The sequence below is a fragment of the Ambystoma mexicanum genome, chromosome 9 (genome assembly GCF_040938575.1).
Source record: "Ambystoma mexicanum isolate Mex_15411 chromosome 9, UKY_AmexF1_1, whole genome shotgun sequence".
NCBI lineage: Eukaryota > Metazoa > Chordata > Amphibia > Caudata > Ambystomatidae > Ambystoma > Ambystoma mexicanum.
In genome coordinates this window covers 629,337,872-629,355,796 of record NC_090931.1, presented here as the reverse complement: position 1 = coordinate 629,355,796, position 17,925 = coordinate 629,337,872, and the positions used below count along the sequence as shown (strand labels likewise).

General features: G+C 46.6%; 1 protein-coding gene across 2 annotated transcripts in view; it reads left to right on the top strand.

Annotated features, from left to right (window-relative positions):
* The window catches only part of LOC138488387 (uncharacterized), a 273,772-nt gene that overhangs the window by 75,674 nt on the left and 180,173 nt on the right, over nucleotides 1-17,925 (top strand). The window contains exon 1 of one of the 2 annotated variants that reach the window (XM_069615327.1): nucleotides 9,094-9,246. The exons of the other annotated variant lie outside the window; for it this stretch is intronic. The gene's annotated coding sequence lies outside the window, so the exon portion shown is untranslated. Of the gene's footprint in view, nucleotides 1-9,093; nucleotides 9,247-17,925 lie in introns of those variants that run through there. 2 annotated transcript variants of the gene reach the window in all.

The following is a 17,925-nucleotide window of genomic DNA, read 5'->3' as shown; positions in this document are numbered from 1 at the left end:
CCGCTGAGGTCCATCACCAGTGAGTGCCAGGGGTGTGGTCTACAGGGGTAGGAACTTGTAGGCCCAGTCCAGGGAGCGCTACAATAGGGATGGACCCATCCTGACACCTCTGCTACCATCAATATCCCCAAAAGTAGCAGCTGCCCGGGGAGCACTTATGCGCCTTCAAAAAGACCTCCCCACAAGGGGGCAAGCCACCTGAGGCCCAGTAACTGCGAGCACTCCCCAACACTCAACACCAGTGGCCACATCCGGCATCCTGTACAGCATTAATCATGTCGGATGACGAAGGGACATGTCGAGGTCAGCTCGCACCAATACCCCATTTAGATGTCCTGGGTGCGCCTGCAAGTCTGGGGGCCCGGTGTACAGCCTGGGTAGAGAACCTGGAGTTGTACTTCGAGGCGGTGGAGATCAAGGACACGGCCAAACGCCAAACACTCCTCTACTCCGCCGGACTGGCTGCTCAGACGCTGTTCAAGACATTAAGGCTTGCAAATCAGACCTATGATGCAGCTATCGCGGCCCTGAATGAATACTTTAGACCCATGGTCAACAGGGACTATGAACGGTTCAGAATGAGGTGTACAAGGCAGGAGGAAGGGGAGAGCTTTGATGCATTCCCCGGGAAGCTGTGCGGCATCGCACTGTCCTGTGCCCTAGGATATTTCGAGGAGGACAAGGTCAGGGCGCAGATCATCTACAGCTGCAGTTCTTCCAAGCTGCACAAGCAAATCCTCTGCGACTGCAGATACTTGGGGTGACCCCTAGAATGCGGAGATCCGGCCTGGTGATCCGGGCCTTGTAGGGTGTCCCCTACCCTCAGTCCGCTGGGTGCTCCCAGCGTGCCTGCCGTGTCGGGTGATCCCGACAGCAGTTGTGGCCCGCTACCAGTGACCGGAGGAGGGCCACTACACCCCCTCGCTGCACAACATCAATGCATATTTCTACTAAACCCACAACAAACGCCTCCTTGTTTGTGGCGGTAGAGGGTGAAATACCCCACTCTCAACATCTAATGGAAAAAGGATTACGAGTCGACCGGCTACTTCAGTTGTGTGCTGTGGCCACTTGAAGCCTCAATGGGCAACTGCAGGTAGTGATATGGGTGGTGAGCAAAGGTACTGCCTTTAACCTCCACCGTCCTACCATTCATGTTGTTTCGCCCGTCTACCGCCAGTCCTATAGCAGTAGCTTCGGATGCTACCCGGATCCTGCAAGACCGAAACCAATTTTTCAAAGATGTCATCTAAGGAGAAGCACCTCACTCCACAGCACACTCCTGAATTTTAGGTTGTCTGCGCTGTGCCTGGCGTCAGGGCCTTTCACAATGATAAATCCGGGTAAAACACCCAATGAAGTTTGCATTCAGAAACATCTCGATTCATATTTACGCATCCCACACAGCTGCTAGGCAAGGGGCCCCAAAACATAATTTTGAAATTTGCCTCACGAGACCCTGTGCATCTTTAGTGGGCCTTGCGTGCTGCCTGACAGAAAACAGTCTGAGCAATGTAAAAATGTGAGGCCCAATGGCTAATCCCCCACACTAACGTGAGATGGGGGTTTAGATTCTAGTAAAGACAAGGAGGTGAGTATTATGCATAACAATCTTTACTCTGAAACCACAGCAGCAAAGAAAAAAACTTTTACAAACAAAAAAGTTGTAAAGAACAGAACTAAATAGAGTTCAATGTCAATGTAAGGGAGCTCTCCAATCCATCATGCCCTGCAGGAGACCAATGAGCAGGGACCCTTCCTGATATAAATCCATTACTCTAATCTCAACTCCTCTTTCTGTAGCTGTCTTGAACCAGACGTCCACTGCACAGATCAGATGATAAACGAATATGACAAATCCAGTGAAGCTCTCGTACCACACACTCCAGATCTTGTAACTGATCCACACTCCTGATCAGAACCTCAACTCGTAGCTGTAAGAACAACAAGCAAGAAGGGTGGGTGGATGGGAATAACAACAAACCAAGAATGTTCTCTCTTGAAACAGCTGTGTATATGCGTGCCATAACTGCCATATCATATCAAGGGTGGGTGGGTGGGATAATACTCACCTCCTTGTCTTTAATAGAATCTAAACCCCCATCTCATGTTAGTGTGGGGGATTAGCCATTCTATGACAAGAGAGGAGGCTCATATTATGCAAGTTCGAAGCCCTTGCATCCCATTAGTACAACATTATCAATACAATAGAGACAATATAATAAAATAATAGGAGAAGAAAATGTTTTAAATGCTTTCATTAAATCAATCAGCTGACCGCAAGAGAATTTCCCAAGACTAGGCTGCCCGAATAACTGTCTTATAAGGCATAGCCAAATCCACTGCAAGAAAAATCAACTGGAAGATGTGCCAATTCCAGCGTTCCTTACAGGCCACCAAAACCAACTGGTTAAAAAGAGGGGGGAAAACACTGAACAAAGTTTTCCAATACTAATAGGTTAGGAAAAACCCCATCGGAACAATAAATTCCTCCATTGTCCAATCAAACATTTAAAACACTTAAATTCATACCATCTTTGGGAACCTAGATAGCAAACCAAAGAAGATAAGCACTTAGCTCTCCTGGAGATAAAGAAAAGTACCCCATAGGGGTGAAAGCTTTGTAGGTTCCATCCCCATGCGTTAAAGGAAGATATTGTATTAGAAACAGGATATGTCACATAACTACACTGGGGAACCAAGTGGGAAAGACAAATCTACATAAAAGGTAAAATGGGAGTAAAAGGTCATATTATTAATCTGTAATAGGACAACCTATCCTGAGCGGAGCTGAAAAGCAATAGACTTAACACACAATTGTCCCCAGACATATGTGTATACTATGAAAGGCATGTGCTCCGGAGGCAGAAGCAGAATGGAAGAGAGGGCCCCACCTGAAAAGTGAAACCTGCCAAACCGCCAAGACAGAGACCTTCAGATCTCCCGAGCTCTTGAAGAAGGATCCTGCTACCATGACAAAAGGAAGATATTTACAAAACCTGACCCTTAAGAGACCGAACTTGGCAAGGAGAAAAAATGCATCTTACATCCAATCGCTACCATTATAGTGATATCTGAACCCCCTAGTAGATGTGCCAGGTGCTTGGACCTTGTTCCTTCCTTCATGGTTGATAAATCCCCTAGAGGATCCTATACTAGCCAAAGGGGGACCACTAAATTCCATAGTGTTAGCAAAGACTAAACTGCAAAGAACTGATCACTAAACAGTTAAAATGAAGTTGCTCACCACAAGAGGGCTAACCTCTATTTTAGCCAATCTGAAGAACCTTGAAGCCCCCAGCACCCTGTGCTGGCACCTTATTGCAAAACAATCTCTTGTGAAAAACCCAAAAGGTCTACTTGCCATGCAGGTGACTAGGAGAACCAAGTCATTAACTAAGTATATATCCCAGCTCTCTGGAAATTGCACTGACAGACACCTTCTGAGATAGTTAATGTAGAGACGTTGGAACACCTGGATAGAGGGCTGTAATAACTTGGATGGAAGATGAGTAGCACTCCCAGACCCCTCTATCCCACCAAAGGATATTGTGCCGTCCAAAAAAGGAGGAGAAACCTCCCCTACTTATCTAAGGAAAACCTTGCAACCCAGAAGAACGCTACCTGAGGACCACCCTAAATCCCCGCTTTACACACTTAAAATAAATACACTCTTGCACTTCTAACCAACCCCTGACTGTGGAAGGGGGCTCCACTTAACTTAGTGAAATACCCAGATGATTGGCTCAAAGGAAATAAACTGGCGGGTGGGAAATGCTCAGTGCGAGTTGGCACTGGTCATGAGCCAGAACTCCTGTAAAAGGAAAACGGAAACCAACAGGAGTTACTCCAAGAGGTGTAATATTATGATACAATCTCTCCCAAGGATGGCGGGAAGGGGAATGAGGGGGGAAAGGACCTTGAATAATTATCATGCCCCGAAAATGAAAGGTTGTGAAAGAATACTGGGACCACTGTCCCTTCAAACACTGAGGCCTGTGCCTCCGCATGCATGTAAGGCTGACTGGCCTTTTTGGGGATCAAGGGAAGGACAAAATTAAGCACATTGGCCATAGCAAAAATAGCACTTGTATAGTGCTACAAACCCTCAGGTATACGAGTGTTGCTCATCATTACTACCAATGGTGTGTGGTGTGAGGTGTTCTCTTATCGATCTCAACAGGATGAAAGACTGATTTAGATCTTACAAAATTAGGAACCTACATAGGTAGGCTCTTTATTCGCTGCACTGTATTCAGAATATGGTGGAAAGGGGATTAACCGCCCCATTCCAAGGTTGGAGGGGCGGTAAATCCCCCTTCCACCATTGCCCTTCCCCATTCCCATTTCTGCCCCATAGGGCTCTATGGGAATGGGGAAGGCACTAATTACAGCACCGCAATTTTGCGGTGCCGTAATTAGCTCCGAGGTCCCTTTGCGGGTTGGATTTTAACACCTGCAAAAAGCAGGCGTTAAATCCCCCAACCCGCAAAGGGACCTCGTAGTAAGGCGGTAAGGATTTACCGGTACCGGTATTTTACCGGTACCGGTAAATCCGTACCGCCATCCGTGTAATGAGGCCCATAGTAAGTGAAACACGCCACCCTCTAAAGAGATAATCAAGCCCCGCAGCCCTCAATAGGGACATAAAAGTGCCACTTTTCTCCTCCTCATGTCGAGAGAAAATATTCTGCAACTTAATCAACACGGGTACTGAGTGGAGCAATTGTTATTGGGCAAGGAAATGCCTAAGGAAACGGACTGAGTTGTCCTGAAACTAACGTAAAGGGTGACACAATTTAACTAAAAACCGAAGGTTAACACCTGGGAGATGGCTAAAGAGGAAGGTACAACCCCCTCACATGGGTCTGTTTACAACTATCTCCACACACTCTTTTCTTTAAAGTACTTATTTTATATTATTTTATATTATCATTAACATTAAATTATATAAAATGATATAAAATGCCCAAGGAAGTGGGGTTAAGTCACCACAGGGGTCCGAACCCGGGCTCCTTATAGAAGCAGAAGCTTACTGAGCTATGCGGGCTACAGACAATCCTGAAAACGTAAATGTGCTCCAGGCCCCTTAAATATATTGCTTAACCAAAAGGTATAATGAGCAAGTGCACCTGCACTGCTCACCCCAGCAGGGTGTGGGACCAGCAGTACACAAGGGGTTCACCTCGCAGAAGAGCACAGGCAAAACCTGCCACCGAGCAGGTTATGGCACACATACCGTGAAAGGTAACAACCAATGCTATTGGTCGCACAAAGTTGCCGACCTTAAGCGAGGAATACACTGAGCAAGTGTACCTCAAACTGTTCACCCTAGCAGGGTGTGGCAACCAGCAGTGCACGAGGGAGCACTTCGCAGTAGAACCCAGGCCAAGCCTAAAACCGAGCAGGTTATGGCATGCTTACAGAGAAAATAATGACATCTGCCAAATGTAGCACCTAAACAAAGCTGCTGACCTAAGGGAGGAATACACTGAGCAAGTGTACCTCAAACTGCTCACTCTAGCACTAGCAGGGTGTGGCAACCAGCAGTAAACGAGGGAGTACCTCGCAGTAGAACCCAGGCAAAGCCTGAAACCGAGCAAGTTATGGCACGCTTACAGGGAAAATATTGACATCTGCCATATGCAGCACCTAAACAAAGCTGCCGACCTAAGGGAGGAATGCACTGAGCAAGTGCACCTCAACTGCTCACCCTAGCAGGGTGGGGTAACCAGCCGTACACGAGGGAGTAACCTTGCAGAAGAACTCAGGCAAAGCCTGAAACCGAGCAGGTTTGAGTATACCTAAGTGAAGGCAAATCACCTATGCCATGAGCGACGCTCAACATAAAGCTGGTAGGTAGCGCATCAGACTCTTGAGCATGCGGGTCCCCAAAAATAAACTGAAAATATCAATTTAAAACAGCCAATTTAAAACATATATCCATTTTTAACTATATATATAAACCATACATATATATATACACATACACACGTGTGCACACTGGACATGGTGGGAAGCGAACCCAGATCCTCTTGCATGGTAACTTTTAGGTTTACTATAGAACTATCCCAGTTCTGGGCTGAAACAGAAGCTTTCAATACGCTTCAAAACCAATTGAGGCCCATGGGTGTTGTGTTAAAATCAAAACCTATATATATATATATATGTCACAAGCCACACAACTTACTGACTGTGCCACAGAATTCGAATCATAGATTACCTTGCACGGCGGGTCCGAAGCGAAAGCTTCCATCCGACCGGCGCACAACGGAACATGGAGGGCGGCAGCGACCCTACTGTAGAAGTAAAAAAGAAAACATTATAGCGCTCGCACGCGCTGGGTCTGGACAGAGGTGTCATAAAATGGCTGGAAGCCGTGCAGGCTTATTCCTCATAAACCCTAACAGGGTGACCACCTGTAACCAAGCACAGGCCTAGCCTGTGTGCACCTGACTAGATACGCGAGCAGCGTATAGTCAACAAACACACGCGACGCGTGTAAAAGAAAAAAAATTAAAGTAAAACCAAATGCCAGCATTACTATAGTGACGCGCGTCGGTAAGAAGCTAAGCTTCTTCAACAAGCTGCGCGCGTCACTAAACAGGCTGAAGAAACTGCACGCCGGCTCCGGCGTAAATATAAACAGACTTCTCCCGAGGGAAAAAAGGAGTTTACGCGTCGCTGCCTGCGTTATGTGAGGCCGTCGACGCAACCTAAATGCTAAATGAAACACAGCGGGAGCGCCGCTTGAGGCAGGAAAAAATAATTCTTCAAAAGCGGAATGTTCCCAGCCCGCAACAATGTAACAGTGAGACCAGGAGCCGAACGTTCTAACGCGAACGCTGCTCCTAGCGAACTATCAATACCAATATAAAATACCAATGAAAAAATGACAATTTCACCGTCACAGAGCCAATAAATAACAAAACTCTTTCTACACGACACAAGTAACACTCTAAACTCAATTTATCAAACACTAAGGCAAGAACTAGGAGGAGTGACTTAGCTGTGGCATCAGCAGCAAAGAAAGAGGAGTTGGGATTAGAGTAATGGACTTATATAAAGAAGGGTCCCTGCTCATTGGTCTCCTGCAGGGTATGACCTGTCCTCCATGATGGATTGGGGAGCTCCCTTACATTGACATTGAACTTCTGTTCTTTACAACTTTTTTGTTTGTAAAAGTGTTTTTCTTTGCTGCTGTTGTTTCAGAGTAAAGATTGTTATGCATAATATGAGCCTCCTGTCTTGTCATAGAATTTAATGACATCACTGCACATGCGCGATGATGTCACAGCACCGGGTGTTTGTCGGGATGGCAATGCTGTGAGGACTGGTGCATAAGGGTGACAAATGAGGAGTACAGTCAGAACACCGCACAGGCACATGGGAGGAGAATGACACTTATTGGCCTCCCACCGCCCAGCACACCACCCCATCCCCCAGAGGGTAAAGGTTAAAGCGTCCCCGAACGGGCGAGGTTTTTTAAACTCCCTTGACTCCCAAGACAGGTCAAGGGGGCTCAGGGCCTCTCCAGGAGTGGCGCATGGTAAGCACACCAGCCCAGGAGGTGGGGAATTGTGAGGTAGATCCCATATAGCATGGCAGGCTCAGCACCCCCCTTTCCATTCCCTGAAGTGGCGCAGGAAGTTCTTTCCCACAACAGCCAACGGATACCCTCATAAAGCTGGCAGGTGGGTCAAGTTAGGCTTCATTCACTGAGGCCACAGGAATGATGAGAATAACCGCACAAAAAGGATGCTTGTAGGTTGATTACTTTTTACCGCTAATAATATTTTATAGAATTCACCCATACTCTGTTGGGGACCAACCTACAAGTGAGTTAGACATAAGCGGTGGTGGATGGCCTATCAGGAACTGGAGATTTCCCCAGGGGTGCAAGGGGGGGGGGTCTCTGCATTATGAACCTCTTTTGTGTGGTTATCTATTTTATTTCTAAATGTTCTTTTGAGAAAGGGGTTGTGCTTGCTCACACTGTGAGTGTAGCCGATGTATTGCATTTAGCTGACTGTTGAGTGTAGCCACAGTATTCAACTTAGCTGAATCTTTGAGTGTAGCCACACTGTTGATTTTAGCTGAATGCTTGAGGGTAGCCAATGTGTTGCATATAGCTGAATGAAGAGTGTAGCCACTGTATTGGACTTAGCTACATATTTTAGTGTAGCCACTGTATTGCATTTAGCTGAATGTTGGGTGTAGCAGCTGTATTGAACTTAGCTACATTTTGAGTGTAGCCAATGTACTGCATTTAGCAGAATTTTGATGCAACTGCCGACTAACCCTATTACTGATAATTCTCCAATATAATGATAATGATGTGTTATGTATATAGCGCCTTAATCCAAAGCGCTTTACAGAGCACATATTTACATACAATATCACCCACCCAAAGTTGGTACTCATTTATTGACCTCTGAAGGATGAAAGGCTGAGTTGGCCTTGCCGGGATTCGAACCTGCGAGCTTCAGATCACAGCAGCGAGCGCTCAACCCGCTGAGCTATCTTAAACACCGAACAAACATACCCATACTCCTACCGCAACAAATCCTAAAACCACCACAAACTGCATAAACCACGCAACACACATTAAAGCACTAAACCAATCACACATAAATCTCCCTGTACACATTCATACACCGCATAGCGTAAACCAGCAGAGACCGTTTTCCGAACTGAAGCTACCAACAGCACATCAAAGCTCTCTTGCACTTTTCCCTCTTAATCTCACTAACTGTTCTGAGCCCTCCTTTCCTTTCTGATCCACCAGAGCAACTGCAGACCATGAAAATGGCAGAGGTGCACGGTATAAATCCCAGTAACATAACATAACTGTGTAACATGGGGCCACTTCAAAAAGCATCTCTAAGACCCTATTTGGTTCCCAGTCCACCACTGAAAGTAACAGAGTAACAGCGCAATGTGCACATATTGTTTTGGACAGTAAACCTGTAGCCTTAGATTGACAGCTCATCTTAGTCACCTGAATTCTTGGCTGCGTCGCGTGCACGTGACTGGTGAGGTGCATGAAGGGAGAACGGACTTTCGGGATATCGCACTCTTTCTTCACTGCCCATACGATTGGAATTCTTTGGCATGTGGAGAAGTTATGCCCACGCGGTGTTGGCATTTCGTCCCAATCCGCGAGGGGCTTGTAAGCAGCTTTCCGGCCTCCTGCACAAGTAGACGTACCGCTTGGATGTCATGCGGCCTCGGCCTCACACCAAGGTGACTAGACCGACTAAGCCCGATTGTGGGTGGGGGGGGGGTCTAGTTCAAAAGACTGTGTAGAGAACATAGTCTGCAATCGCAGCACCCACCCCCAAGAGCGGGTAGCTTGAGGAATTCCAACCGCCAAGAGAAGTTTAGAAAATGGACCCCACGTAGTATTTTTCTGCACACATTTCCAAATGTATATATTTTTATTTAAAGAGACTGCAGAGCATTGCATGAAATATGCCAGCACTTCAATGTCTGCTTCAGCAACCAGGGACCTTATCCCTTTTGTACTGCAAATACATGTATGTGCCTATCATTCATGTGTGTTCGTTGCAGAAACACTGGATACACGGTAGATTAATGCAGCGGTTCTATGTGGTTTCGTCGAGCACAGTTTGTAAGTGGACATTTAGTTCGACCTATTGAGGATAGTTCAACACTTTTTCTTTTTTTTTTAAATCTTTTTAAAAACATTTTTTAAATTGGGGGTGGTCCTCATACCCTTCAAACTCCGCCCCCCCCTTACCATACACCCTCCTGCTTATACATACGTATATTTATGTGTCAAACTACCCAAGCAGGTTGAACTAAATGTCCACTCACAAACTGTGGTCAACGAAACCACTGTAATCCCAGAGCAAGTAGTGCCTGATGCATTGTGAGCCCCAGGAAAATTGGTTAACAAAAGTCTTGTGCCAGGAAAAATAACATGCACTTAAAATATTGGGCCCAGAGATACAATGCCCAACACAAGTCCCTTACTGACCGATATCCCAGCTAAATTCCAATATGATTACTTTACATCTATAAATGCATCCTTTTAAATGCAATTATGGTACCCTGGTAAATGACATTACCAATATAGCCATGTGAGAGAGTAAATCATGGACACAACTGAGGGTATGAATCATATGTTCTGTTATCCTATATTTGTATAGTGCCTGCTGCCATATGTAATGGTGTCAAAGCGCCATAGGATATATGGCCCTTAAGGAGATCGTGAGTTGAAAAGACGAGGGAGTGGAGCAACCAATGCACGGGACAGCAGAAATTGTAGTTTAGGTATTGGATGGAAAACACAAATGTCTAGTGTGCAGACATTGGAAACTGAAGACTTTATACAGAAGATGCAAAGACTGTATTGAAGATGATAGAGACTACGTGACAGCTAGAACACATTTTTGTTGTGGGACTCAGCTGTATGCTATGGTGTGCAATGCTAAAAGAGGAAAGTAGTGGGAGTGAAAAGTGTATAATTCCCTAAGTCAACTGTACACAGTTGAGGGATCTGCTATACTTTACGTGCAATATATATGCATACAGTAGAGACCATGTGGACTCAGCTGTGTGATATGGGGCGGAGTGCTACATGCAGTGTACATGCACAAAGCAGTGGCAGAGGCAGGGATAGGGTGGGGTGGCTGGCTCCCCCTTAGTGCCGAGTGCGCCTCTGCCTACCGCAGATGCCCTATTATCCGGCCCCCTGGCATCACAAGCTGCCTCTGCCACTGGCACTGTGAATGATATGTAGTCACATGCAATAGATATTGAGCAGATCTCTTACCTTGAGTCAGCAGCTCTGTTGCAGCACACCTTACCTGAGATATCATCCCACTTCAAGCTTCCATATCCCTCTCCCATTGCTGGGTATCCCATACTCAGAGACATGGAAGTCCTCCTGCCACACCGATCAGGTCACTCCGCTGTTCTCAGGGAAGCCAAGGCCCTGTGTGCAAAACACTCTCTCTGGCGATCTCCCTCATCTCCACTGCAATCCCTCAAAGAATAAGCATTGGGAATGAAAGAGTCCATGATTATAGGCACCCCTGGCAGAGGGACAAAGAACGGGTACCTGACCTCAACTCTCAAGCCATTGTAATGGCAGGGATGGAAATGCAAGCCCTTAAGCATGCCGGTAGGCTGGGAAATCCCAGACCCAAAAACGGAAGAGTCAAAGTAAATGACAAAAGGTGTGTTTTATTTGTCAGGTATATAAAACAGGGACAGCCACAAGTAACAATCCTCAGAGCTCTGAACTCTTTCAATGCAGGTAACAGATTATAAACGCCAACCGCGTCATCTTCAGCATGGTATGTGTTAAGATGGATTTCTAAACTCTGACCTGGTGGGCAGAGGTTTAGGAGGCCACCATCGGTTTAATGAAACAGGGGAACCTTCTGGACAAGCCAGACCAATCTAGGTAGCTTGGCAGGTGGTCAAGAATAAGGGCCTCATTACACGGAAGGCGGTAAGGGTTAACGGTCACCGATAATGCTACTGGTGACCGTTAACCCTTACCGCCTTACTACGAGTTCCCTTTGCGGGACCCGACTTTAAAGGCTGGTTTTACCAGCCGTTAAAGTAGGGTGCTGCAAAGGGACCTTGGTGCTAATTACGGTACCGCAATTTGCGGTACCGTAATTGGTGCCTTCCCCATTCCCATTATGCCCTATGGGGGCAAAAATGGGAATGGGGAAGGGCCTTGCTGAATGGGGAATTACTGCCCCCGCTCACCTTGGAGTAGGGCGGTAATTCCGCCATCCACCAAGGCGGACACGGTAAAATACCAGCGGCAACCATGGCGCTAATAGTGTCATGATTACCGCCTACCGTGTAATGAGGCCCTAAGTCTCAGGAGGAACAGGCCAGGTAGAGGTTCTGATTCCTCCTCTTCCATATCTGAAGCCTGTAGCAGTGCAGCTATTTCAACCATATGGATGAAAGCCTTAAGCCTATTTATGTGAAACACTTCTCACTTGCCTGAGCCATAAGGAGGGCCATTCTCTTCCTTAACTCCAACACATAATCCACTACATTGGTAGTGACAGGTGGAGTGGGGAGCTCCCACCCTTCCTTTACTATGGCCAGTGGCCCCCTTACAGGGTGACCAAAAAGAAGCTAGAAGGGGCTGAAGCCAACCCCCTCTTGAGGTACCTCTCTGTAGGCAAAGTGTAAGCATAGCAACAGGAGATCCCTTTTCTCCTTTGAGGTTCTTCCAGAGCCCCAATCATGCTTTTGAGAGTTCTATTAAACCTCTCAACTAAGCCATTGGTTTGTGGATGATAGGCTGATGAAAACATATAAGTAACCTCAGACTCCTTCCACATGGTTTGCATACACTTGGATATAAAGCTGCTGCCTCTGTCAGACACAACCTCTTTAGGGAAGCCAACCCTAGTAAATGGCAGGTAACACTTTAGCAACTGACTTGGCAGTCACTGGGCCTCATTACACGGATGGCGGAGGACCATGGCGCTATTAGCACCATGGTTCATGCCGGTAAAATACCGGCACCGCCTTGGCATGGGGCGGTAATTCCCCCTTCCACCATTGCCCTTCCCCATTCCCATTTTTGCCCCATAGGGCTCAATGGGAATGGGGAAGGCGCTAATTACGGTACCGCAAATTGCGGTACCGTAATTAGCTCCCTGGGTCCCTTTGCGGGTTGGTTTTTAACGCCTGCAAAAAGCAGGCGTTAAATCCCCCAACCCGCAAAGGGACCTCGTAGTAAGGCGGTAAGGATTTACCGGTACCGATATTTTACCGGTACCGGTAAATCCTTACCGCCATCGTGTAATGAGGCCCACTGTCTTCAGAAAGATGGCTTCAGGATATCTGGTGGCATGGTCGACCAGTACCAAGATAAACCTATTGCCAGAGGATGTCTGAGGGTCAAGTGGACCAACAATGTCAATCCCTACCCCCTCAAAAGGCACTCCCACCAAAGGGAGTGACACCAATGGAGCCTGGATTGTTGAGCCACTTATTCCAGAAATCTGGCAAGTGGCACAACTCCTGCAGTGACTTTCTACTTGCACCCCTATCTTGGGCCAGTAGAAGTGCATGGATAACCTTTGCTTGGTTCTCTTGATCCCAAGGTGAACAGCAATGGGGACTTCATGCACCAGTTGCAGGAGGAAGGGTCTTACTTGGCGAGGAACCATCAACCTCCTATGGTCTCTTTCAGTAGACTCTGTGGGCTCACTGTACAGGAGCCCACCTTCTCAATAAATCTTATGCTTCACAGGAGGTCGAACCTCCAGCTGGGAACAGGCCTGTCTCCTTAGGCCTTCTAAAGATGGGCACTCACGTTGGCCCTTACTAAACTCTTTCCTATCAGGACCACCTTCAATCAATACACTTTGGAATTCAGGATGGTCATGTGGGTTGAGTATTTCGGGCAACACCTCTTCCTCGTCAGTTTCAGGTGCTTGGCCAACTACCTCCACCTCAGTGGTAGGTCAGTTTGGGGGGAATATTTTCTTTCCCTCTTTTTGATTTTCTGACTCCCTTAGCCTTGGGTTTCCCCTTTGGCTCAGCCTTGGTCTTGGCAAGGGCAGCTCTTGTTTGTGATCTTGTGCATGGTCTTTCTGCTGTATCCCCCACAAGACCTAAGTATCTGAGGTCATTCCCCAGCAGAACATTTCCAGGGACTTGCCTCTGAACACTCACAGGAATGCTTATTACTGTACCATTAGTAGTCAGATTGACAGGCCTTACTGGTAACCTGAGAGGGGCCATCAGCTAACTTGGTGGGCATCAGGGGAGCTCTGGAAAGCTCCATCTGGTTGACCAGGGTGGCATCCACCACAGTTCTGCTGACTCCACTATCCCTATGGGCAGGGGTGTCTACTCCATTGATCAGCACGCTGTCTTTAATGTAGTGCTTGGTGTTGTGAAAACTAAAACTACCTCAAATTCTATCCACTGGGAAAGGAGTCTGAGGAGAAGGATGCCCCTGTGATCATTTCTTCCTCCTCATAGGAGGGAAAGGCCAGACTCACAGAGAGGACCCCCAAGGTTTTGACCCTATATCTGGGGTCCCCCTTCACATGGTCACTTGCTCTACAAGCCACACAAGATCCACTGGGTCTGTGCACATAGGGAGGTTTTCTGTAACCTGAGCTATACTTGGGAGAGTTCTCCCACTACTCTGACTGTTCTCAGGTGACTTACCTTTTTTAAACTTCTTTTGGCCCTTCTGGGAAGAAGATTTTTCTGATCCCCAACCCTCATTATCCTTGTTCTTTTTTCCCCTCCTCCTGCTTACCAGAAGCATGCTTGTCCTTATGGTACACTATATGTAACACACATAAATCTGCTGCAATGGCTAACCTCTTAGGACCTATCTCCTTAGAGTCAGCCAACTGCTGCTTAAGCTCAGGGGAACAAGAAGTAAACATATGTTCAAGCATGACTAAATGTGTCATACCCTCAAAGGTGGTGACCTTGTATCCTTCAACTCAACCAGTCAAGTTTTTAAAAGAATCGGCAACATAAGAAACCCAAGTATTACCTTCTCTCTTCTTGTGTCTCTGAAACGTTTCAAGTGTTGGACAGGAGTCTTCCCAAATTTTAAAACCAGAGTTTGATTTAATTTTGCAAAGTCTTTTCTGTGAGCCTTTGACATGTCCATAATAGCACTGCAGCCAGAATGGGGTAGTCGACTGAGCAACCATGTAATCTTGTCAGCATCCACTACTTCTTGCACCTCACATGCATATTCAAATGCAGTCAACCAGTCCATGATGTCATTCTTGTCATCATACACACTAAGCATATCTTTTGGAAATCTTGGATGAGAGGAGGGGCCAGACCCATTACCAGGCCGTCTATTGGAACCATTGGTGCCCTGCAATCTAGCAAGCTCCAACTGTTGGTCCCTGTCCTTCTGCTTCTCTGGCCTCTCCAAATCCAGTTTAGCCATTCGAAATTCAAGCTCCTTCTGCTTAAACAGCAGCTCTTGCTTCTTGAATTCCAGCATGGCTTCAGCCCCAGAGACGGTCAGTTAAACAGAGGACACATCATCATCAACATTTTCATCCTGGCCTCTCTCTATGGTAGCACTAGTAAACACATTACTGGTATGTGGGATAGCCCAAGTATCTTCTGTACTATCATAAGAAGGTAAAGCCAGAATTAGCATTTCCTGCCAATCTGTGATCCTTTGAATGATTTCGGATTTAGTACGAGTGGCTGAGAAGCCCCTTTCGGTACAAAGCGTTCTTAGTGTCTCAGACTTAGAGGCACTCAAAGCAATACCTGTAATTGCTTCCATACTATAAGATAAGGCAGGTGGCTTACAGTTTAAAAAAAATGTTTTTATTGTTTTGTAACACAAAAACGTACATATATTGCATTGTACATTACATAATATCACGGTACATTTCTCGTCTGTTAACTCCCTTAACCCCCAACAACACCCTCCCCAGCCCTGGCCTGCTTTACGCTGCACAACCCTGCAAGCTTTTGCTTCCTCTCCCCAAGTCACAGTGCTATCCGTCCCTCCTTGTGCATGACTGTGTTCCAATTCCTCGTTATCTAAAGTGGTCATGGCGAGCTCTGCAATCAATTGTCTCCAGGCTTCCACCCCCTACCCCTCTTGGTCCAGGTTTCTGGCCACTGCTTCTTGTCACACCACCGTTTCCACGTTAGCCCATTTCGGTGGGCCCTCCTGGCTAAATTGTGCTATTCTATTCGGGGCCAAATATGCTCTATGTGTTATATATAATTGGAACTGTTGGAGCCTTGCATTCCTGGACACCTTCTTGTAGTACACCATTGCTTTATTCCACGCCTCATCTGACATTGGTTCTTTCATGTCTGCCTCCAACCGCTGTCTTGTCTGCCCCAACTCCATCCCCACCTTGGACATTAACAGCTTGTATATCTGCAAGACTTCATGCCCACCTTCTGAAAGATCATAAAATGTCTCAATTGCCTCTACTGGCTGCAGTAGCACTCCAGTCTCCGGCCATCTGGTACTCACATTCTTCAGTACGCAGGAGTATGTAAGGTGTTGCCCAGGGTGTATCCCAGTCTCCTCCATCAATACCTCAAATCTTTTAGGCAAACCCTCCTCTATCAAATCTACCATTGTCGCCACCCCTTTAGATTCCCAATATTTCCTCACGTTCAACCCCAATTGATCGCTCATCCCTTCTAGCGCCACCAGCGGAATCTGCAAGGAATACGGTGTGATGTTCCACATTAGTTGGCAGGTTCTGCTGCAACCTGGGCACACGGGGCATGTGAGAGTCAGCCATACATATAACTTTATTCAAAAAGAACTGGGTGTTCGCTCTCTGTAACAGTTTCGACTGATGTGTTTGTTCATCAGATAGCCATTTGGCCACAAATTGCAACTGGCTAGCCACGTAGAATACTTTAAAGTTGGGTAGTTTTATCCCCCCTAGCTCATATGTGTTTTGAAGCTTCCAAAGTGCCACTCTGCACCATGAGCTATGCCATAGAAAGTCCCTACATATGCTATGTAGTTTGTTAAAGAATGACCTCGGTATTACAAACGAAACATTTGTGAAAAAATATAGGAGCCTTGGGAGTACCACCATCTTCAGCAGTGCTACCCGTCCCATCATGTGCAACGGTCATCTGGCCCAAAAGGACATGGAGTTTTTAATGCCGTTCATTGCTCTCATTGTGTTTCGTGTATGCTCTGTCTGAGGGTCATGATAAATGTCCACCCCCAAGTAACGGAATGGGTTCAATTCCCACTTAATTGGCAACTTTGGCAGCGTGCGCACTGTCTTCCCGATATATCCTCCTAGTGGAAATAGACTCGATTTCTGTGGGTTTATAATTATACCTGACACAGCGGCGTAGCGCTCCATCACGTCTAACACATACTGTATATTCATTTCAGGGTGTTGTAAGTATAGAAGCATTTCATCTGCATATAATGAGATAAGGTGCCTTCCCCCCGGCATTTCTATTCCCGCCTCACTATATTCGTCCCTCAGATAAACTGCCAGCGGCTCTAGCGCCAAAATAAAGAGCATCGGAGACCACGGACCCATTTAATATATGTCAGTTCCATCCCAAATCTTTCCAACACTACCAGCAGCCATGGCCATCTAACCGAATCAAATGCCTTAACTGCATCCAAGGAAGCCACCACGCATTGTTGTGTATCACCCTGGGTACAGTCTATTATGTGGTGCAATCTACGCAAATTGATGGTAATATTTCTATACAGAACATATCTTGTCTGGTCCGAGTGTATAAGCGTGACTATGATTGGTCTGAGCCTCATCTTGGACCAATAACGACAGAGGTCTATACAAGCCACGGTCTGTCTGCGGCTTGTTTGGTTTCAGAAGGCGGACGATCAATGACTCCTGTAAGGATCCAGGCAGTCTGCCCGGTTCCAAGGATTCATTCAGCATTTCCAGCTGTGGAGCCAGGATTTCTGCCTTATATTCTTTATAGAATTTGCTGGGGAGCCCATCCGTCCCTGGGGCCTTCCCTGTCTGTAGTTCTTTAATCACATGTTCTAGTTCATCTATTGTAATTGGGACTTCCAACCTATCTCAGTCTTCTATACTAAGCTTGGGCAGGCCAACAATCTCAGACAATGCCTCCTGTATCTCTACCATATCACACTCTAAAGTTTCTTCATACAGTCACTTATAGTATTCGTAAAAACATTTATTTACCCCGTCTTGTGTTTCGCATAACTCCATCCATTCCCACCACTGCTCTAACTGTCTCCCGCTTGTCCTTGCGTTTGTAGAGCCAGGCCAGCAGCCACCCGGCTTGTCCCCTTCTGCATGCTGTCTCTCTACATACCTCCTATAGCTTAAATTACTTAACCTATCCCAATGCTTCTGACAGTCTTGCTGTAGGTGGGCCACCTCTTGTGCTTCTTCTAGGTGCCTTTCCCCTGCC